The sequence below is a fragment of the Cetorhinus maximus genome, chromosome 8, assembly GCF_964194155.1.
Source record: "Cetorhinus maximus chromosome 8, sCetMax3.hap1.1, whole genome shotgun sequence".
Lineage (NCBI taxonomy): Eukaryota > Metazoa > Chordata > Chondrichthyes > Lamniformes > Cetorhinidae > Cetorhinus > Cetorhinus maximus.
The window spans coordinates 98,667,748-98,692,134 of NC_135886.1; the positions used below are offsets into that span (position 1 = coordinate 98,667,748).

General features: G+C 43.5%; 1 protein-coding gene across 6 annotated transcripts in view; it reads left to right on the forward strand.

Annotated features, from left to right (window-relative positions):
• Window positions 1-12,935: 12,935 nt before the first annotated feature.
• LOC144683830 (putative G-protein coupled receptor 174) overlaps window positions 12,936-24,387 on the forward strand; it is a 52,468-nt gene continuing 41,016 nt past the window's right edge. For 4 of the 6 annotated variants that reach the window (XM_078547299.1, XM_078547301.1, XM_078547300.1 and 1 more), the window contains exons 1-2: window positions 13,141-13,289; window positions 21,307-21,434. The gene's annotated coding sequence lies outside the window, so the exon portion shown is untranslated. Of the gene's footprint in view, window positions 13,103-13,140; window positions 13,290-21,306; window positions 21,435-24,387 lie in introns of those variants that run through there. The other 2 variants (XM_078547302.1, XM_078547304.1) reach the window with 1 other exon arrangement.

Below are 24,387 nucleotides of genomic sequence, written 5' to 3' on the forward strand. Positions count from 1 at the left end.
TTTTTCTGTGTTTTCATTTGTACAAAGAAAATCTGTGGTTGTATTACTAGAAAATCTGAAGAAATTAAGTGGGTCACTTGAGAAATTTAACATTACTAAAAATGTAATGGGGAGATCAATGTGATGAGTTAATGTTGTCCACAATGGAACATAAAAGAGAAGTGGAAAAGGAAAAGAAATGCTGGGCATTCATTGAAAACTCCAGTCAATGGAAATTATATAAACAAAGTTATTCAAATTTCCGGGTCCATCTTGAGGATGAGTAATCATACATCAAAAGCAAATTATTCCAACCTCACATAAATCATTGATCAGGCCACATTTGGAACATTTTATGCAGTTTGTGCATCTTACATCCAAAAAGGACATCACCGCATTGTAAGGAAGAAAAACAAGAATGATTATTGCATTTGGAAGTCTGATTTCTAAGAATAATTCCAAGAAGTAAATTTATTTTCATTGAAGAAAATTGAAATGGGTCATCATTCTAAGACTTTAAAATTCTGAGATGCAGATATAAATTATTCAGCTCATAGTGTTACATAGAATCAGAGAACTGAAATTTGTAATGAATAAGCCCCAGAAGCTGAGATATCAAAACTTCCAATTAACTGAAGTCACTCTTACCAATTTTTGGTCTTGATGTCAATACTTCCTTGGCTTCAGTGGCATCAGTTTCTGCTGCAAGTGAGTGCCCTAGCATTTAAGTACAGGAGTTGACCCACACAGCTAAGTACAGCCTCCTGCTGCTTATACCAGGTGCTTTGGCATTAATGCAAATTGTCACTATAAGATATGGATGTTAAAGCTGCATCTGTTTATTACAACAACAGCATGCTGGTAACTGGGGGGAGACATGACTGCAGTGTGAGTTTTGGGAAGTAGGGAAGCTACAAAACTGTGTTAGTGCTGCTGTAAGCAATGGGGACTGTACTGAGTAGCCTAAGGAAGAGAGTAGTAAAAAGTGGGTTCTCTAGAGACTGAGACAGGAGAAGTTATAATCGGGAATAAGAAAATGGCAAAGACATTAAAAAAGTATTTTGTATCTGTCTCCACATTAGAAGATGCAAATATCATACCGAAAATAATGGGAAGCGCCTGAGTGAGGAACTTAAACGTATTTCATATTAGCAACAAGAAATTAATGGGACTAAAAGTTAATAAGTTCCCTGAACCTGTTAGCCTACATCCTCGGATTCCAAAAGAGATATAGCTGCAGAGATGGTGGATGTTTTGGTCTTGAGCTTCCAAAACCCCCATAGATCCAGTGAACTGCAAGGTAACAAATGTAGCCCAGGTGTTGAAGAAAGGAGGGAGGGATAATATAGGGAACTGCAGGCCGGTTAACCTGTCATCATTATTAATGAAATGGTAGCAGGGCACTTGGAAAATCGTATACTATTACGCAGAGTCAACATTTTTTAATGAAATTATTTTTGACAAATCTATTAAGAGGTTTTTAAGGAAATAGATGCCATGAACCAATGTTTGTGGTATATTTGGATTTAAAAAAAAAAATGGTTAATGTGTCACATGAAAGGTTGTTACACAAGATGAGGTCTCATGGGTTTGGCGGTAATACATTAGCATAGCTAGAAAATGAATTTAAGGACAGAAAACGGAGATTAGGAATAAATAGGTTATTTTTAGGTTGGCAAACTATAACCAGTGGGGTGCCGCAAGGATCAATGCTGAGGCCTCAGCAATTTATAACCTGTGTTAATGACAAAGCTGAAGGGACCAAGTGGATTGTATCTAAGTGTGCTGTTGATACAAAGGGTGGAATTTTCCACTCCCTGATGCATTGGGCACCATGGTGGGCAGGAGTAGAAAATATCATGGGATCAGTTTCCCGTCGACTTAAAAACAGGCTGTGATTGTCCTCTTCAGACCTGAACACGATGCACATTTCCTGCCGCACCATGTCGGAATTTAAATACATTTGAATGTCACAAATGCTCATTATAAACGATGTTCACTGGAATCACCCCCACCCCACCCCCATTCTGGTCAATAGGCCACACCAGCATCCAATTAGACCGGGGTGTTTCACAACCACACATAAGCAACGTGCGCCTGGCGACCTGCACTTTGTTCGTGGCTTCAAGGTTTGTTTGCCTACCTTGCATCGTGCAGGCTTGCGGCACCTTGGACTCTGCACCAGGCTTCACAGGCAGCACCATGTTGCTTTCAGGGGCCTTTCAGAGGCAAGGCTCTATTTAACTATCTATCTGTAAGGTGGGGTGGGTTTTAATGTGCCACAGGGCAAGGTCTCGACGGGTGTGGGATGGGGAAACAAGACAGAGGCAAGAGAAGGGGCTGCAGGGCAAGGGCTTGGCTGGGGCAGAGAGGAGACTAAGGAGGGTTGCACTCAGACACATGACGGGGATGTGTGTTGTGGGGGAAAGCATCCTCTTGGCCACAATGGGGAGAGAGTCTCTCACAGAAGAAGATAAGCAAGTTGGGGTCAGAATGGGAGGATCACTGAGTGAAGAAGTGCTTCAGTTTACATTGCTGAGCTTGCAGAGACTGCGCTTGTCCTAGTCCAGGGATGGGGAGGGCATGTCAGTCCAGTCTCAGTCATGCCCAACATGTTGTGCGCAGGGCATGCTCGTAACATCAAATGCGTCAGCCCGGGGTTCCCTGGTGTAATAATGGGCCGCAAATGGCACACTCACAGTCAGAGGAGGCATCTGCAGCTTTTGGTTGAGGATAAGCTAGTGTAGGGGCACTTGAAGGTCTCATGGGGGGGTGGGGGTCTCTCTATGTCAAGCGCAATAACCTTCAAGACGGGAAGGGTAAGGTCCACATGGAGCACAGGCACATCCATCTCAAATGATTACGAGATAGGGATATCCACCAATGTCACAATGGGATTAAGGATTACAAGGGGTGGGGTGGGAACTGAGAGTTATTGGCGGGAGGGAAACCTGCACTTTATGCTCCTCCATGACAATGGAGGGGGCGGTTTTCCACAGTCACATAGGGAAGGTTCAAGTTGGCCTGGTAGTGAAACCTCAGCATCACTATCTTGAAACCTGAAGCGATGGCACAGTAGAAAATAAAACTGAGAAATAACTCTGGTGGGGAGGGCTCTGAGGACCTTGCAGAGGAGTGCTGCACTGCACTGGGGGCCTATTGAAGGGACATGCATGTGAACTTTGTATAATCATGTGACGAGAGATGCACAGCTGAGAAATGTTAGGAGCCTTTTCATTGACAATGTTGGGAATCAGGAGAGCTAAGCCATAAAGCTCATTCATGTGAGACTACTCCCAAATCCTACAATTTATTGATTTCCTTGTAATAAGGCCTTCTTCTTAGCATGGAAATTCCCCAGAGCGACAACGAAGTCAAGAGCAAGTGGGCGAGTGCAAACCCTCAGCCCACCCAAAATAATCTCATTCTTTCACTGAACATTTTCCCTCATCTGTATTCCAAAGAGTGTAGCCCTATAAACAGCAAATCCAAGAGCAAAACTAATCTCATTACTGTCGGTCATGTGAATGGGTGGGGGGGAAGGGTGGGGAGAAGCACAGTGTGATCCTTGAAATGGACATTGTGCTGGCCAGGATTTCAGTGGTGAATAGGTGCCTGCACTGGTACAAAGCCCTTGAACCCACAGTCACTCACTAGTGATCGACAGAAATAGGATCTTTGGAGGCTGATGCTCAGTCATGCCTTCTTCTCATTTATCCTGCAGAGAGGAAACCTTCAGGAAGATGGAGGCTGCATTTGTTGCTGTCTGCGTAATCACTTACAGGCAGGAGAGAAGGCAGAGAAGATTGTGACAGTGACGCCAGGCTCACCAAAGGGAGGAGCTTCATCCTGATGAGCAAGAGGCAGCAGAGCCTCTTCTGGATGCAGAAGATGAGGCTCACAGGAACGTAGGCAGCTTCCAAGTCAAGGGTCTACAAAGCATGCATGTCTTTTCTGCATGCAAGTGAGAGACAATGTCACTGACACCTCCACGTGTCCAGGGATCTGGTGGCTCACATCTGCCACATTCGCCATGAGTTGATGCCACGGGAACTGGGAAGACATCCATTGCCAGTGGCTGTGAAAGTCACCATCGCTCTTAACTTCTAGGTGAGTGGCTCTTTCCAGGGCTCCACTGGGGATCTCTACAGCATTTCTCAATCTTCCATGCACAAGTGCATACAGGAGGTCACAGCTGCCTTTTTTGCCAAGGCCCACAATTACGTGAACTGTGCTAGAGATCAAGCTAGCCAGGGCACCAGATATGCCAGAGCACTGGGCTTTGCTGCTATTTCCAGATTCCCACAGGTGCAGGGTGCCATTGACTGCACTCATGTGGCTATAAAAGCTCCCTGGCAACAGACACTCCAACATATCAACAGAAAAGGCTGCCACTCAGTTAATGTGCAGCTGATCTATGACCATAAGAAACAAATCACGCAGGTTGGCGCAAGATAGCCAGGAAGCTGTCATGACTCCTACATCTGGAGTAGATCCCAAACCCCGGACATCTTTAAGGGACCATACAGGATCCAGGGCTGGATCATCAGTGACAAAGGGTACCCACAAAGGCTGATGACACTCGTGTGGTGGCCACTAAATCCAGCTGAGAGAAGTTACAACGATGCTCATATCGCTATCCAAACATTGGAAGAGCAGACCATAGGCATCTTGAAGATGCGACTCCGATGCCTGGACAGATCTAGCGGAGCACTCCAGTACACTCTTCAGTGGGTCTCATGGATCATCGTGGCTTGCTGTGCACTGCACAACCTAGCACTGCAAAGAAGGGAGGACTTGCCAGATGCCAACATGGAGGAGATGCACATCTCCTCCGATGAGGAGGACATCAAAAGGATGAGGTCAAGGAAGATGAGGCTGCAGGGGAAGAGGCCATAGCATGGGCCAGACGAGGAAGGTGTGCACGTGAGGGCCTCTTAGCCACCAGATTCCACAAGGAGGATGACAAGAGGTACTGAATTTCCTCTTGGACAAGTGCCCTCCATCATGGGCCAACATGAACAACAGTGTTGCTATCCCTCTCATTTCAACCATCCACATAAATCTGAGAGCGAATAGTTACACCAACAGGATCACCATTGTCCTGATCTTTTGAAGGATGATGGAGCCTCAGGAGCATGTGTCCTTGCTGAGATGAGGTGCTAACTGAAGGAGGGCCTCCCAGCACCAGGCGTCAGATAGTGCCACCTCTTCAAACATCTCTCCAGCATCCCAATCACGATGATAGCCTTCAAGAGGCTGGAGCTGTTATGCAATACTCAGTGGGCTCGTAGCAGTATGCCTTCAGTCTGACAAAACTCCTCAAGAAGCCAAAAGAACAATGCATTCTGTGTTACCTCGATGGTAATACTGATAGGTGACACTTGTGCCAAGGCAGCCGAGGACGTTCTGCAGGTGTTACTCCATTTTGAGATTGCTCAGTCCTCTGTGTCACCTTTATCTCCAGCACATTGAAATCTGGCACTCTCAGTTAGGGATGCAGGCCTGCATTTATCTGGACCTTTCAATGGAGGTGGAGCATCTCAGAATGACCATGTTCACACACTTGCCTGCCAGACATCAAAATGCCTACTCTTGAACACAAATAGTCTCCCCTTATGGCCATCCATGGCCCGGTCCTCTCTGGCCAGCTCAATAGCTCTGTCCTCTAAGGGAGGCCACCCACGACCATGCCATCACCGGTCTGGGACCTCTCCCTCCTATTGTGGCCAAGCTTGCCCTGCATAAAGACAGATGGAGAGAGTGTGAGCAGGCACATGCCAAGGCAGGGAATAAGGATGGCAGCCTTGTGTGGGCGGACCTGTCCACAAGATGAAGACGCAAGCTACACAGGATATGAGCCCAGATGGAGATTTGAAGATGTGCGTGAGTGAGTGAGTAGTGATGTCCCTTGAGCTGGTGGTGTGTGATATCCTTGTGGAGTGTCACCCTGCAAATGTCTGTTAGGCTTGTGAGTGTGAGTTGAGAGTGAGGAGCTGGTGGCTTACCCTGGCGGGATGGATGAGATTATTCATGTTCTTTCTGCACTGGATGGCTGACCTCTTCAGTGCGGCATTTGTGCTCTCAGCCATGGCCATCGCCTCCCAAGCCACAGTTGAGAGGTTTGTGGACCTCCTCCGGCCATCAAGGGGGTAGAGCAGCTCCTGGTGGGTCTCCATAGTGTCCAGAAATGGCCCAGCAAGGCAACTTTAAATTTGGGGGCAATGTGTTTCTTCACTTTGGGGGCCACCTCAATTCTGGAGCAGTCCTGGGATACAAACATTGAGAAAGCTGTGTGTGGGTGTGGTTTAAATAAGGTGCTCAGAGTGATGATCTGCTGAGGTCAAGGTGGGGTGGGTGGATCAGAGGCTGCCCTCCCACAATACGATGTGTTTCCTGCTGGCATAAATTTAATGAGGCAGGAAGCAGACAATATAGCCCAAAAATATGCCATTGCGGCCAGCAGGAAAAACAGCACTTTTCCCGAACGCCACTGCATTTAGTGCACGGTGAGGAAAATCCTGCCAAAAGCTACATGGGAGAGGGCTAAAGGCAAGTTAAGTGACAAGGAGAGGAGATGGCAAAAGTGGTATAATGTGAAATGTGAGGTTTTTCAGTTCAGTGGGAAAAATGAAAAATAATTTTTTTTTATAATGATGCAAAACTATTAAATGTTGGTAAAAGCAAAATACTGTGGAAGCTGGAAATCTGAAACAAAAACAAAAATTGCTAGAAAAACTCAGCAGGTTTGACAGCATCTGACAGCATCTCTCTGCAGATGCTGTCAGACCTGCTGAGCTTTTCTAGCAATTTTTGTTTTTATTGTATTAAATGTTGGTGCCTACAATGATTTTGGTGTCCTTTACAGAGAACACAGAAAATTACAATGCAGGTACAATAAGCAACTAGGAAGGCAAATGGTATGTGGCTCTTTATTACAAGGGAGTTGGAATACAATAGTAAGGATGTCTTGCTGTAATTGTACAGGGCTTCGGTGAAACCACACCTGGAGTGCTGTGTAAAATGTTGCTCTCTGTACCTAAGGAAGGATATACTTGCCTTAGGCATGGCTGTCCTACTAATAGAGATTAGGTAGAATTGGGCCCATTCTCCTTGGGGTTTAAATAAATTAGAGGCAATTTCATTGTGTTATGATCTTGGTGAACACCAGTAAATTTATTTTTAGAAAGAAGGAATCCGAAATTCCAGCTATTTACTGAAAGAATGAAGTCACAAGATTTCACAGATTAAAACAAAAGAATTTTTACTAAACAAGAGTCAAACAAAGAAAACACTAAACACTAGGTAATCAGCTATACTCTAAAACCCAAAATCAACGTAAGTTAAATATGAAATAATAGGCAAATTGGAGTCAATTATAAACTATAAGTTACACCTTAAAAGGCACATACAACCATTACAGATCTTACAGATTGGCTCAGCAATCCACTCAACATATACCTCATCAATCACAGTTACAAAGTCCAGTAAAACTCTATCTTCCTCACAAAGAATTTCAGCTTCTCTTCCTCTGGGATTTAGCCTGAACCCCAGCTGACAGCAGCATGCAACCAAGCCAAGTTCCACAGGCACAGTCTTCACCAAAAATGGCACACGTCTGCAGAACATCTTCAACTCTACTTATGGTGGTCTGGATGGTGTAGATCCAGTAACATTATCTGCAAGTAACAGAAACAGCTGCAGCAACTGTATACTTGGCCTGTTCTCAGCTTCTGGATCTAACCTCTGCCTTCTTTAGCCTGCCTGTACTACACCACTGGGATCATCATTTGAGCTCTGATGGCTCTGTGTCCTTTTATATGTTTCAAACAGTTTCAGCCTCCCCAGAAGTTTTGGTTTCCAATTTCAGTCTCAGTTTCCTTAGAAACTGGGAGGGTCAGTTTCCTTCATTTCCCTTATCAATTCGGTTCTGTCTCAAAAAATACAAGCTTTGAAACTACGGATTCTATCACAAATGAAACAGAAGGTTCTGTTCTGAAAGGGTAGAAGCTGAGAGTCTGTTTGCCCTAGTTAGAAAGTTTAGAATGAGGTTTCAGCCATTTATGACTGAGATGAGGAGAAATTACTTCACTCAGATGGTTGTGAATTTTTGGAATTCTCTGGATGTTCATGTCATTGAATGTATTCAAGGCTGAGATCAATAGATTTTTTGATTCTAAGGGAATAAAAGAATATGGAGATTGGGCAGGAAAGTGGAGTTGAGATCAAAGATCAGCCATGATCTTAATGAATGGCTGAGCAAGTTTGAGAGACTGCACGTCTGGCCCCTGCTCTTACTTCTTAAGTTCTTACATTCTCAAAAGAAGATTGGTGACTATAAGTGGGTTAACCAGCGCATGCTTTAGCAATTGGGCTCGGTGCAGTCACACTGAGTTAAAGGTGCAGGACTACAATTGGAGCTGGCAGGGGGAGTGGGGGAGATTGAAGGCTTTCTTGAGGGACCTGTGGAGGGGGAGGAGGGCTCCTTCTCCTCCAGGCCCATAAAGAATGCACAATGCGACACTTACCTTCGGAAGCTGACAGCCCCTACCTTATTGTCACCGTTGAGCTAGCCGATCATTGGCAGTAGTAAATTTCAAGTTGGGCCTCAAATGCACTCTGAGAGCCTGGATTAATTATGTGAATTAAATGCTCCTCCACATTGGGACACCCAATTCCCCTATATCCACTGCCATGAAGGTTTGCCAGGCATGTATGCACAGCAAATTGGCTTAGCATTCCAAATATTGCATTTTACTTCACCCCCGAACACCAATATAGGCTCCCACCTATGCTAATGATGGTGGTGGTGGGGGGGGGGTTTAATATCGAGGACAAAATGTCTGGGGACTGCAAAACTTTAATCCACCAAAGCACTCAAGTGGTGACATAAACAATAGGATGATGTCTAAAGCCTATTTTGGGGATGACTGTCTTGAGATTCCTGGTCCAGGCCATTTATTAGACGTGCCATGTACCACGACAAGTACCATTGCCTGAAATAATATATGCAGCTTTCTGTAATTAGAAATTGTGAAAAATCAGTGGCATTTGCCTAATTGGATAGTTGCCTGCAGTAAGTATGGCCAGTATAAATGGCGGATAATACATCTACTTATACAGTAGTGTGGCTAAAGGGTTGTAGCATTGCTTTTGAATGAACTGTAAAGCAACAGAAGAGGAAACCAATAGAACAACAACTTTAACGTAATAAAACATTGCAAAGTGATTAACAGAAGCGTTATTGAACAAAATATGACACAGAATGACATAAGGCAATAAATATTTGGACCCTGAATTCACACAGCAAACTCATAGCATCTGTGGCAGCAGCAGAATGTCCGCACCAAACAAAGGAGGTTTCTTTGTTATATTAAAATAAAAGCAAAATACTGCAGATGCTGGAAATCTGAAATAAAAACAGGAACTGCTGGAATAACTCAGCAGGTCTGGCATCATCTGTGCAGAGAGAAACAGAGTTAACATTTTGAGTCATATGTCTCTTCTTCAGAGCCGTTTATATAGTGTTTCCTGATCTCAGGATGTCCTAAAGCAATAAATCAATGTCCTAATTCAATGAGGTACTTTGTTTTGAAGTGTTGTTGCTGTTGTAAACTAGGAAATGTGGCAGCAATTTGCACACAGCCAGATCCCATAAACTGCAGTATGATAATGGCAATTAAGTGTTCCCTGGTGCATTCTCCATGGCCATGTCCTGGCCAATCAGAGTCCATTTGCCAACAAACCAGCATCCTCTTCTCATGCAGTATACATTGTTGTTGCTTTTGACATTTGGTACTCTTGCTTCAACAGCATGTCTCTTTTTCAGCAATTCTCATGTATGATAGTGAGCAGATAATCCATTTTTGAGATGTGGGTTGAGGGATGTATGTTGGCTAGGATACTAGGGAGAAATCAACACCCTCTTCATCAAAATAGTGCAACTGGATGTTTCATGTTCATCTGAGGAGGCAGACGGTTTTCAGGTCCCATCCAAATGACAGCACCTCCCTCAGTACTGAATGAGAGTGTCAGCTGAGATAATATCCTCAAGCCTCTGGAGTGGAATTTGAACCACAATCTTCTGACTCAGAGGTGAATGCTCCCAACTGAACAGCAGTTAGCAACGTAGCATTTACTGGATGGTGGCAGACATCTCACATGATCCCTGGTGCATGAGAACATTAGCCCTGTGGTACACTGTCCCGCTCATAACATGCATAAGGAGGGTGCAGTTTCAATTAATAGGAAACTTTCTACTCATTTGGTAGCTGTCTTTCAGATGTGAGCAGGTGTTGAGTATGCTGGGAGAAGGGTTGAATTGCAACAAAAAAGCAGTTAGTTGATTGTTCATTTTTGCAGAAGTTGTTTGACCAAAAGGCACAAGGGAGTGACTGCACTTGGTAACATTCTCAATTACTAATGTTTTCCAGAGCACCGTTCAAAATAAGATCAATCCTCTGATCTGGTTTTTAAAAAATTGCTTTTGCCTCTTGCAACTCTTGCAAAGTAATAGAAAAGGAGGTTTACTACATTTTTGAAAACCACACGTTAAGAATAAGGAAAAATCAAAGCAAAATACGGCAGATGCTGGAAATCTGAAATAAAAACAAAAATGCTGGAAAAACTCAGCAGGCCTGGCAGCATCTGTGAAGAGAGAAACAGAGTTAATGTTTCGAGTCTGCATGACTTCTCCAGAGTTAAAGAGAAGTAGAAATGTATGTGATGAATTTTATACTGTTTAAGATGGGGTGGAGCAAGATAGAAGGTCAGGGATAGGTGGGAGCTAAAGAAAAATTGACAAATGTGTCATGGGCACAAGACAAAGGGAGTGTTCATGGTAGTAGTGAAGACTAAAGAAGGTGCTGATAGTGGTAAGATAGCAGAATGTGTTAATAGCAGAACAAGGGTCAGCACTCTGTGAAAGCAATACATAGAAAGAAGTGACAGTTGGGCCTGTGGGTTGGTGGGGTTGGTGGGGGTGGAGGGGGTGGGGGGTGCAGCTGGGTTGGGGAAAAAGGGATAGAAAAAATAAATTAAAATAAATTAAAATTAAAATTAGAAAAAAAAGAAAACAATTGAATTAAAAGAGGGGTAAAGATGGAGAGTTCATGGTCTGAAGTTGTTGAACTTAATGTTAAGTCTGGAAGGCTGTAAAGTGCCTAAACTTCTTTAAATTTTTATTTTTATTTATTTATTTTTATTTATTTATTCATTTTTTTATCCTTTTTCCCCAACCAACCGCACCACATCCCCTCCCCCCACCACAGGGCCATCTGTCACTTGTTTCTATGTTGTGCTTTCACAGAGTGCTGACCCTTGTTCTGCTGTTAACTCATTCTGCTATCTTACCTTTATGCCACTATCAGCACCTTTTTTAGTCTTTACTACTACCATTAACACTCTCTTTGTCTTGTGTCCATGACATTTTTGCCAATCTCTCCTTAGCTCCCAACTATTGCTGACCTTCTATCTTGCTTCATCTGCTCCATCCCCCTTAAACAGTATAAATTCCATGAAATTCTACTTCTCTTTAGCTCTGAAGAAGAGTCATACAGTCTCAAAACGTTAACTCTGTTTCTCTCTCTACAGAAGCTGCCAGGCCTGCTGAGTTTTTCCAGCATTTTTTGCTTTTAGTTAAGAATAAGGAATATGTTGTAATTTACTTGGGCTGGTACGTCATGCATGATCAGTTGTTGAGCGAGGAAGTTGTTGTGCAGGGTCCGATGGCATAACCATTCGTAACAGTGCATGTTAAAAATACCCCTTCGAATCACGAGCACCTCCATGGAAGTCCCCAATTAGCCACACGGAGCACTGAACTGAATAGCCAATCAGGGCACTGAAAGAGCAGTGAAAAGCTGCCCTATTGACGAGGTATTTGGAAAAAAATAATTGCCTCCTAACCAGTCTCCACCTAACAATAGCCATTGTTGAAATAAAAACAGAATGTGTTGGAAAAACTCAGCAGGTCTGACAGCACCTGCGGCGAAAGAAACAGAGTTAACGTTTCGAGTCCGTATGACTCTTCTTCAGATTTCCAGATTTCAGCATCCGCAGGATTTTGCTTTTTCTTAGTAGCCATTGCTGCCTAGGAGCTCACAGCCCCAAAAGATCATTCAGTGGCAGTTTGGGAACCCCTGCCCTACACCGACGACCCACCTGGTCTCTCAGGGGAGGTGGTGGCGTAGTGGTGCTGTCAGTGGATTGGTATTCCAGAGACCCAGGGTAATGCTCTGGGGACCCTGGTTTGAATTGCACCAGGGTAGATGGTGAAATTTGAATTCAGTGAAAAGTCTGGAATTAAAAGTCTAATAATGACTGTGAAACCATTGTCGTCTCACTTACCCATCTGGTTCACTAATGCCCTCCCTTTAGAGAAGGAAATCTGCTGTCCTTACCTTGTCTGACCTATATGTGACTCCAGATCCTCAGCAATATGGTTGACTCTTAAATGCTCTCTGAACAAGAGCAATTACAGATGGACAATAAATTCTAGCCTAGCGAGCGATGCCCACACCCCAGGAACGAATAAAAAAATGGATTAAGAATAGCAGGCCTGTGTCCTGGCCCTTATACATCACTGAAACGGACTCTCTGCTTGACTGGGGGCTTCGTATATTTTAACAGTGACCACACTTCAAAGGAACTTTGTCTGTATATTACTTTAATATGTCTTGAGGCCGCCAGAGGTGCTTTATAAATATAAATCTTCATTTTTCTTACAGATTTGTCCCTTCCTTTTTTAACCCTAACTAGAGCAGATAGCTTGGCATCATTTAAAAGAAAATCCAAATAAAAGTCTTTTGTCAATCGTTTTCACCAAGTGGGAAATCCTTATTTATGAAACAAAATATGGACGGAACTCGGTATCCTTTGGTTTTTGAAATTCATTTCTGCCAGGCCTGAAACTTCCTCATTTTCGATCAGAAGTTTTTTTTCATATATACACATTTTGCTGAACGATAAGTGTCGAAACAAAGCTACCGTTCCAAGCAAAGGAAACACGAGTTCCTTTCCAATAACAGGCTCTGCAGTTCTGTGAGAGATTTAACAGATGCACATCTCTAGTTGCGGTTGAGCCCGGCGCCTTGTGCGGATTCACAAGAATACAAAACATAAGGTACAGTGAAAAATAAGGTGCTGAAGGCGTGTAAAGCGCGTCATGTCAGCTTGAAAACGGTGGACCAGTTAGACTGACAGCTCTTAGTGGTTTAGCTTCTCATTTGAATTGTGAATATGATCAGTGAGTGTGTAACTGGGAACTGACTGTGTGCAGTGGTGGATCCAGACAACGTGTTGCCTCGCAGGTAAGAATGCAGCACTGCCCAATTTTACTCATTTGTATCCGAGGCACCCATTCTGCCTGTGTGTGTGTGTATGTGTATGTGTGTGCTTGGCAGGGCTGAGGAAACAACAACCTGTAGAATTTGCAACTGCAAAACGATCGACTGTCAGCTTTCTGTTCCTGAGCTTGTTGGCGCGTGCGGGCAAAAGCAATGCAGGTCATTTAGTTGAAAACCTGCTTAAAAGTGGACCAGGTCTAGTTTTAAAAAGGGGAATGGGTACAGTTTTGAATTAAGTATTTTAACACCGGACCAGAAATAGCTTGGAAACGTCAGTTTGTTGAAGGTTATATGTGATTTTGGAGTCAGGGCGTGTACACACATTGAGGAGACCGGAATAAACATCGGAGGGGAGAAAATTCGTATTGCAGGGAAATGGTGTGCATTTTGCAGCTGTGAAACGTAATTATGCGTATAAAAAGCAAGTCTGAAGGCTGGAGAGAATATTTTCTGAAATGAATATTGTTTAAGATGGGATGGGTTAGCTGCTGCAACAATTCCCCGTGCTCCCATTGGATAGCAGGAACTGAGCTACCTGCAATAGCCCCATTAGGAGCTGATGATATAATACCGACCTCTAAAATTGTATTTTGCTGCTAGGCTCTATGAGCCGTTTCACGGCCATTGCTGAAGCTGAATTTATTTTCCACATTCTATGTGTTGGTACATTAATTGTTCAATTCAAGTTTGCTGCATGGTACCCGGAGCAGTGCTAACCCAGCTTGCAGAAGGGATTGATGTCATTTGAGAGTGGCCGCTGTAACTTTTAACCGCCAAAACACACGCCCGCAAAATATCAGTGTTTTCTATTGCTGGCTAAGCTTTAGTGGCCTCGAGTCTCCCCTCTGATGCCTCATGTGAGACAGAAAATGCTGGGAATACATCATGGTTCAGTCTGAAAGACAGAAACAAAAAATGTAATGTTTCCTGAGGGAGTCTTCAGCAGAATTGAGAAATTTGAAACAAGCACCCATTCAGATGTTGGTCTGCCCTTAACAGACGCTGACTGATCTGTGGTGCATTGCCAGCATTTTCTGTTTTTTAACTGAGCTCTTCAGTGTTTGTTGTTCTTTCTCAATATAAATGACCAGCGCCAGGAAGCTGAGTTGGCTAGTGTGTGGTTCAGAAAAACGGCAACAGCGCAGGTTTGATTCCTGTTCTTGCTGAGGTAGACTTGGGACCTGACTCCTCGCCCTGCCCCTGCGAGTGGATGGCAATGATAAACCACCACTGACAAAAACTGCTGAGAAAACGGCTCTGGATGAAGCATCAGCAGACAATGAGCCATGGGTCTGCCTTCAAGCACAGCGCGCATACCATACCATATAACTGACCAACTTAACTGTATTTCTCATACAGAGAGGACATTTACAGAGTCAAACATGATCAGCTGTCACCCACTGTCTGTTATGTATTTACCAATTTATTTATGGACTTCTCCCACCTTCCTATTCTCATTAACTGGCCCTCGTTTACAGGATAGAATGTAAATCATTCACTTTTTCAGCCCAGATCCGTATTTCATCCAGTAGATTTTTGGAGATAACTGGAATAGAAATGTATCTTCTTTGATTTACATTTGGGTTGATTATTTCCTATAGAAACATTCAACCCCTTTCTCTAACATGTACTTTGTACAAGAGCTATGCACCGTTTGGAGATCCAAATCTTTTAAGTGCTTCTTTTAGCTTACACGCACCTGTCCGGTGAAGTAGAACACTGTCTGGAAAATAGAATCTAAATTAACAGGTATTTAAAAAGGTGCACAGCATCCTTGTCATTGTGCCCAGAAAACCTGACCTTCACTCTCAGACTCATCTGATTCACTACTTACTTCCAGTATGGAGAGCATATTTGCATATTTGCTGTGTGGGAATGAGAGGGGCAATATTTTGTTGCTGACTGATGTCATGGAAAGTATGAGGAGGTATAACAAGCTATGGACCTGAAATTTTGCCTTGGTTTATGTCTGCCTGAAATTCCTCTCCTTGCTATTTTAACATTCAGCAGCCATTTTATTTTAAATAGATTAGTGTCTCTGCTCAGGGAGTGGGGAGAGGAATTTCAGACAAACACAAGGTTCACCGCTGGGGCAGAGATTGCATCATTATCAAAAGAAAATGGACTAACACATTAACAAATGCATGGTCCATATGTCCTCCGGGCATGGTTTTGATCTTGTGAGGGAGCTGGAGAGAATTCTCCAGAGTTTTAGGTTTTCCCTTATTGGGCTTGGAGTCTTCCCTTTTTTGCCTCTACCATGAGATTACATTGTTGTGGTGGTGGGGAGTCTCCAGCCATCATGAATGAGGGGTAGCTGTGATGGACCAGCTCATCTTTTGTCGCATGATATTTTCATATGCCCGTTGATTGAATTGAAAGGTAATCAAGTTGCAGTTTTAATGAAGTGATCACATCCAGCCAGCCAACAGAAAACAGCAGGAGCCATATTAAACACATAACCAGACAATTACATCAAATTGAAAGCACTGGCTTTAGATTTATTTTATTCCGGCATTTTTATGGTCAGTTTTTCTCATCTTGTTACCATTTTGTCTTGCTACATTCGCTGGCAACTGGCAAGGTGAGCAAGTGAATCAGTGCCTGCTTTAGTTGCAGATACCAGTGTTGTTGCATTCATTGCACAGCCGAGGAGATCACTGAGAATAGACAAACCAAATAGCTAAATTCAAACCCCAGTGCACCATTGACCATTAGGATCCATGGCAGGTAAATGGACGTACAGATTAATGATGATTTAACAGAATGGTGAAGCAGCCTCAAGGAGCTGGATTGCCTGCTCCTCTTCCTGTGTTCCTAACTCTGATTGTACAGTGAAATTGTGAGGAAAATTTGCAAACATAACCACATGTTTACTTGTATAAATGATTATATGTGTTTATAAAAACTACAGGGAGTAAGTAAAATTGCAAAGACAAAATGATTACACGTGAGTAAATCCTGGAACTCGCTTCCTAACAGCATTGTGGGTGTACCTACACCACATAGTCTGCAGCGATTCAAGAAGGCAGCTCACCACCACTTTCTCAAGGGCAATTTGGAATGGGCAATAAAGCTGTCCTAGCCAGCAATGCCCACACCCAGTGAAAGAATAAACAAAGAGAAATATAGGTTGGAGTTTGAACAAAGTTGTATAGAAAGCTTCACCTTTCTCGTAAGGAATTAATGCACAGTATTTGGATGGCACGCCGATTACATTCAAGAATAGATACTAAAAGTTAATAATCATGGGAACACAGAATGACACAGTACAAGTATAACTTTACCCATTGTGCCTGTGTTGGTTCTTTGAAACACTGAATAAGAATGCTATCTTTAGATATGAAACAGAGTAATAAACATGTGTTGGACTTACCCATGGATTGAAATAAAAACTTTCACAACTGTTTTAAGCTGAAGGGTTTCATACTGGTTGTCAGCCCCCAGAGAGTGGAAGTGCAGCAGTTCTACAAGGCCAACAGACTATTATCCATCAGTTACTAGATTTTTATATAAAAGTAAAAAGCTGCGGATGCTGGAAATCCAAAACAAAAACAAAAATACCTGGAAAAACTCAGCAGGCCTGACAGCATCTGCAGAGAGGAACACAGTTAACATTTCGAGTCCGAATGACCCTTTAACAGAACTAAGTAAAAATAGAAGAGAGAAAATAGAAGATCAGCTGGTTTAAGGGCGGGTGGGACAAGTAGAGCTGGATAGAGGGCCAGTGCTAGGTGGAGATAACCAAAAGATGTCACAGACAAAAGGACAAAGAGGCGTTGAAGGTGGTGATATTATCTAAGGAATGTGCTAATTAAGGGTAGAAAGCAGGACGAGCAAGGTACAGATAGCCCTAGTGGGGGTGGGGTGGGGTGAAGGAATCGAAAAAGGCTAAAAGGTAGAGATAAAACAATGGATGGAAATACATTTATAAATAGTGGAAATAGGTGGGAAAAGAAAAATCTATATAAATTATTGGGAAAAAAAGGGGGGGATCGGAAAGGGGGTGGGGATGGAGGAGAGAGTTCATGATCTAAAATTGTTGAACTCAATATTCAGTCCAGAAGGCTGTAAAGTGCCTAGTCGGAAGATGAGGTGCTGTTCCTCAAGTTTGCGTTGAGCTTCACTGGAACAATGCAGCAGGCCAAGGATGGACATGTGGGTATGAGAGCAGGGTGGAGTGTTGAAATGGCAAGCGACAGGGAGGTCTGGGTAATACTTGCAGACAGACCGAAGGTGTTCTGCAAAGTGGTCACCCAGTCAGCGTTTGGTCTCTCCGATGTAGAGGAAACCACATTGGGAGCAACGAATGCAGTAGACTAAATTGAGGGAAGTACAAGTGAAATGCTGCTTCACTTGAAAGGAATGTTTGGGTCCTTGGATGGTGAGGAGAGGGGAAGTAAAGGGGCAGGTGTTGCACCTTCTGTGATTGCATGGGAAGGTGCCGTGGGAAGGGTTTGAGGAGTAGGGGATGATGGAGGAGTGGGCCAGGGTGTCCCGGAGGGAATGATCCCTGCAGAATGCCACCAGGGGGGGTGAAGGGAAGATGTGTTTGGTGGTGGCATCATGCTGGAGTTGGCGGAAATGGAGGATGATCCTTTGAATGCAGAGGCTGGTGGGGTGATAAGTGAGGACAAGGGGGGGACCCTATCATGTTTCTGGGAGGGAGAGGAAGGTGTGAGGGCAGATGCGCGGGAGATGGGCCGGACACGGTTGAGGGCCCTGTCAACCATCGTGGGTGGAAAACCTCGGTTAAGGAAGAAGGAATACATGTCAGAGGAACTGTTTTTGAAAGTGGCATCATCAGAACATATGCGACGGAGGCGAAGGAACTGAGAGAATGGGATGGAGTCCTTACAGGAAGCGAATGTGAATGAAGTCATCCAATTTGGTAGAAAAAACAGAATGGCAGAGTGCTATTTAAACAGTGATAGATTGGGAAATGTTGATGTACAAAGGGACCTTGGTGTCCTTGTACACCAGTCACTGAAAGCAAGCATACAGGTGCAGCAAGCAGTTAAGAAGGAAAATGGTATGTTGGCCTTCATTGCGAGAGGGCTTGAGTACAGCAAGGATGTCTTACTGCAGCTGTACAGGGCCTTGGTGAGACCATACCTGGAGTATTGTGTGCAGTTTTGGTCTCCCTACCTAAGAAAGGATATACTTGCCATAGAGGGAGTGCAGCGAAGGTTCAACAGACTGATTCCTGGAATGGCTGGATAGTTGTATGAGGAGAGATTGGGCCAACTCGACCTGTATTCACTGGAGTTTAGAAGAATGAGAGGGCATCTCATTGAAACAGATAAAATTCTGACAGGGCTGGACAGACTGGATGCAGGGATGATATTTTCTCTGGCTGGGGGGTGTCTAGAACAAGGGGCCTCGGTCTCAGGATACAGGGTAGACCATTTAGGACTGAGATGAGGAGAAACTTCTTCACTCAGAGGGCGGTGAACCTGTGGAATTCTCTACCAGAGAAGGCTGTGGATGCCAAGTCACTGAATACATTTAAGAAGGAATAGATAGATTTCTGGACTCTAAAGATGTCAAGGGCTATGGGGAAAGAGTGGGGGTATGGCATTGAGTTAGAGGATCAGCCATGATCATATTGAATGGCGGAGCAGGCTCGAAGGACCGAATGCCCCACTCTTGCTTCTATTTTCTATGTTTCTAATAAGCACAATAAGAACTCAGTTTTCCTTTGAGTTTTTCCTTTTGGAAATTAGGCCAAGGGATCCTTGAGGTGCATCAGTATTAAGAGATGATCCTGGTGATGTGCGTCAGCATTTGCCATGGAATCACCAGATAGGAAATTTTGAAAGCCACAGCTTTAGTATGATGAGTTGATATTGTTCTTGGCTTGTCTTTAACAAAGTGACTAACAGACAAAATGTGAGAGTACAATGAGTGAGGTTTGAAATGTGGCACATCTGCTTTGTATCAAATACTTTCGATACTTCATGTCCCAACATTTAACTGATGCACAAGTCAGGAAGAACTTCCATTGATATATATTTCATATCCATATTGTGTCCTTAAGTGCTTTGCAGCCAATTAACTACTTTATATGTGTAATCATCATTGTTCTGTAGGCATGTGCAGCAGCCACTTATTGCATAGCGAGGGCTGCGTCCAACAAATGAGATAAACATTAAATAATAACAGAATTTTCTGAATATGCTCAGCAGATCCATGAGCATCTGTGGAGAGAGAAACTGAGCTAATGGCTGAAATTTTACAGGTACCTTGGGAGCAGGCTGGGAGGTAGGCAGGCTGACAAAATGGCATGGGAAGTCATCGAGTGGCATACCTGTTATCTTTCCACTGCTACACCATATTGCCAGAGGTGGGGAAGGTGGCAGATGGCTCACCCACCAGGAGCTCAGTTGAACCACCTAAAGTTGCCAATTACGGGCCTTCTCCTGTCTCCGCTGGCATTTTGTCAGTGGCAGGTGCCACATGGAGAGACTGCTAGGTAGACCCTTGCGACCTCCCTATGGATTCCAGGTGGGGCGGGCTTTCTTTTCTGGGCACTCTTTGGCCCACAGAGGAGCCCTGTTGGCAATGGCTATCCTTACAGCGCTGGCACTGCCTTCCCTCAGCGATCTGACCCGCCGTAGTCTGGCTGACAGGTTCTGGTGCTCCAGGGCTCCAAGTGGCCACTACTAGTGGTGGTGCTGGTGAGGTGGCTGAGCTGCTAGCCTTCTAACCTGGTTAATAGCTCTTGTGGGTGGGAAGCCATGTTTAAGAGGACAGCCGCTCCAACAGCAGCCATTTGGTTGGTCCTCTCCCACCTCCTCTCGGCCCAGTAGTGGGACCCTTGTCACCTCACAAAAATTCCAGCCGGTGTTTCAGGCCTGTGATATAAAATTTCTGACAAAGGGTGACAGATCTGAACCGTGAATACTGTTTCTCTTTCCACAGTTACTGCCAGACCTGCTGAATAATTAACAGCATTTTATTTCTAATTTCCAGCAGCTGCCATATTGTGCTTCTGTAAGTGAGATAAACAACCAGTCTATCTACTTCTAAACGTGTTGCTTTAGAGACAAATGCTGGCCAGGCTACTGGGAGAACTGACCAGCTCATCTTTGAATCGTTCTAGGCAATCTTTCACATTCATACTTTAGTTTAACATCTCAACTGAAAGGTGACACCTCCATCAACACAACACAGCCTTCAGTGCTGAACTGTGTGGCAACCTTGATTGTGAGATCTGACCTACAACATTCTGAACCACAGACAAAACAAGCTGTTATGTACAGTAGCATGTGTGTAGTGTTGCACCTCGTCAAAGCCGTTGCAACAAGCTATTTTCAGAGTGTAGCGACTGTTAAGTCAGCAAATGCAGCAGCCGTTCTGAAGCAGTACCACCCCACAGATAACTATGAGTGAAACTTCCAGTTAGTCAGTAGCTCCTGGTGAGTTTGCCCTTCTGGTTTCAACAGTCACAGTTAAACCAAAGTTTTTTCCCTTGGGGGATTGACAAGCGACACATCACAAGAGTTGTACTTTCCTTCAAAAATCCCATTTTTGACCCTTGCTTTGTGCTCAGTTATCTAAATGTGGTGTCTCAATGAATAGCCTGAGTACTCCTGAATTCCACCTCCTGATTGCTACTTAATTACTCCTGATTTTCATTCATGTGTTCAGGATGAATAGCAAGTTAGTATTCACTGGCAAGGCTGTTTGGTGATATTTGATCAGAGATATTGGACAACTGTCTTTGGAATTAGTCTCTGGCATAAGTTAGCTATAGAGTGGGGGTGAAAGTTGAAGAAAAACCATGTTGTCTTATATCAACTTGTTGGAAGTTGGTATATTGACTATATTACATGTATGTGAAGTGTTCCTCAAAAATGAAACTTATTCCTTATGAATTATATCGACCTTCCACATTTGGGGTTAAATCCAGAATATGATGATAATGAGTAGGTTTGTTAACTGTTTTTTGGTTAATCATATGCATTGTTTGTTTCAGCACTGTGAGATCCCTCACCACACGCATTCCTGCTACAAAATCCTTTCCTTCAGTTACAACCAAGGTGCAGGTTTCCTTGTGGTCAGTGATTGCTTCTGTGGCTGGCAAGTGCCTAAGCATTCTTGTAGGTAAGACAAGTTTTTCCATTATTTGCCTTCCCCATCAGGATTTATGCTTGGATTGTATCAATCATTGGATTAATCCCAATCCTAAAAATTAAACCATGGAGAAGCTGCAGAATGACACCGAGGCTGTAAGGATGAAACTATGAGGACAAATTGCGCAGACTCGCCTTGTATTGCCTTGAGAATGGAAGATTGAGGGGTGATCTAATTGAAGTATTTAAGATGAATAAAGGAATTGGTAAGGCAAACTATTTGCTCTGGTGGGGAATCCAGAAAAAGGGTTGCAACCATAAAATTAGGAGTTCGGTCATACAGGGGTGATGTCAAAAAGCATATCTTCACACAAAAGATAGTGGAGATCTGGAATTCTCTCCCCCAAAAAGTTGTTGAGGTTAGCTCAATTGAAAATTTCAAAATTGAGACTGATTGAATTTGTTAGTTATATTAAAGATATGGAACCAATGCAGGTGGATGGAATGAAGATAGAGATCATTCAAGATCTAACTGAATTGCAGAGCAGGCTTGAAGGATTAAATGTCCTACTCCTGTTCATAAGTCACAAGTTGACAAAGACCTAGAGAAATGAATGTCTTAGACCGGCAGTAAAACAGAAAAGTTCCATGGGATCATGTCCATAACCAGCATAGAAACAAGATAATTGACACATTTCAGGCATATATGAAGGCCATTTGAGTCATTCTACCTATGTTGGCTCGTAGTCCAATTCTGTTGTTTTTATCCCATACCCTTTTACATTGGGGAAAAAAAAAGGTGTGCTGTAAAACAGGCTGCTAGAAGACCATTTCACACCACAGATGAAGACTGCTTTTCTCCCTTTTTCATCATCTGCCTATAAAACATAAATTCATTCAGTGTAAATGCTGAGGCTCATGCCTCAAAACTTTTCAGTCAAGCACATGTGAGCTATTTCCTAACAGTACTGTTTATCGTTTGGGAGATATTGTGGCTTGCAATTAAAGCTCAGTTTCACAGTTAGGGTCAAGTTTTCATTTTTTTGTTTTGTGGCCTCTTGGGATTTTAAGGCCTCCCGTATACTCAGTCTCCTGGAGTTACCCCAATTGGACATGTGGCAGCTTTAGTGCAGTAATTATCTAAGAGAAAAAAAATCACCCACACATAGTTTTAAGATCTCCCTTGCATGCTTTATAAACTCTGGGGAACATGGGAAATCCCAATTCATTTCACTTGCAAGGAAGACCTCTATTAGATTGTGTAACACATCCAATAAGGTACCAAACATCAATTGAATACACTGGAATATGGGCGTATAGGGCCTGGGGACTCAAGTGTATGAGCAGTTTTGGCAAACTGGGGCAATATAATCAATCCGCATGTTGACAACAATACATGAAACCCGAAAATTCTCACCAGGTGGTGTAACCAGGCAATGTTCTCAACTCAGCAACTCAGATGGGAAATTACAATGGAAAGTCTCTTTAATATCTCTGTTCATAGTGTAAACCCTAAAGTGCTAATGTTTGGACAACTACAGAATTTATTTTGAACCTTTTTGCCGGTGGAAGCCACTTAATGCTCAATGGGGTCACTCTGACCTCAGATACCCACCCATAGATCATGAAGGTGACCACTGTCTAATTTTAAGTTATGGTTGATGCCCCAAGGCTAGCAATGACCTAAGACTTGGAATCATAGAATCATATAACATAGAGGAGGCCATTTGACCCATCGTGCCTGTGCCAGCTCTTTCAAATTACTCCCACTTCCCTGTTTGTTCTGCATAGCCCTGAAAAATTTCATTTTTAAACATATATCCAATTTCCTTTCGAAAGTTAGGATTGAATCTGCTCCTGCCATTGTATTTTCCAGATCATAACAACTCACAGCATTCAAAGTAGTCTCCTCACCTCTGTTCCATTATCAATTATTGTAAATCAGTGTCCTCTTGTTACCAGCATTTCTGCTAGTGGAAACGGCTTCTCTTACACTTGCAGTAATTTTACAAAGGAAGAAGAATAAAAATGAGCAGCCTCACTGTTCTCATAGTGATTCTACAACAGTGAAATCCTGATTCTTTTCATTGGTACTTGCCCTTGTGAGTGCCCGAATAACAACCTCTCCATCTCAGAGTGTAATTCATCCCATGAAGCACTTTGAAATGTGGTAAGGTGCTGTGCTAATACAATGGCCATTGTATGTATTTCACTAACTCAGTGGTCCCGATATTTAAAGGGTGGGTGGGAGGAAGCGGAGGCACCTGTCACCAGCCTGGAAACCTGGGAATGTCAGGAATGCAGAGGTCCTTCCGAATTTAACAGCGTGCCTCATTAGAACTCTTTTTTTTCTGTTTCCTGCCCACAACCAATCAGACTGAATACTGGCCAAATGATGGGTGGGTAAACAGTGTGTTACAAGGTAGTAGCTGGTGTTGGTCCCCGACAATTGATAAGGTTGGGGTTTAGGGAGCAGAAAGGGGAGGGAGGCTTGGAGCATTGTGGTGTGGAGGGAGGAAGGGAAATATCACGTGGTGAGGATGGGGCTGGGGGAGTGATTGGATTGCTACAGTGAGGAGAGATTTTGCAGGCTGGGCTCCAGTTAAGGATCATGAGGGGCAGTTTTGCTTGGATACTGAATTTAGTGTATCAGGAAAGAGGGAGTCAAACTGGAGGTCACCAAGGACAGGGTCTTCAGCAAGGAGTTCCTGATGTCAGATATGGTAATGGGCAGCTGATAAGTTGGGGGTCCTTGTCTAGTGGAGCCTGGGGGCTCTGACGCTCTGGAGGTCAGCAAGGACGTGGGAGAAGCTGAGTCTATAGGTAAAAGTTTGAATAACAATAATCAGTGAATCATTGTAATGGTGAAAGCTGACAATCCTGGAAAGATAGGGTTTGAAACTGAGCTAAAGATCGTGAGGCTGAATCCTGAGGTTGTGCAACTTGAGTCTTACTAAGGAGAGAGGTGGAGTTGGTACAAGGGT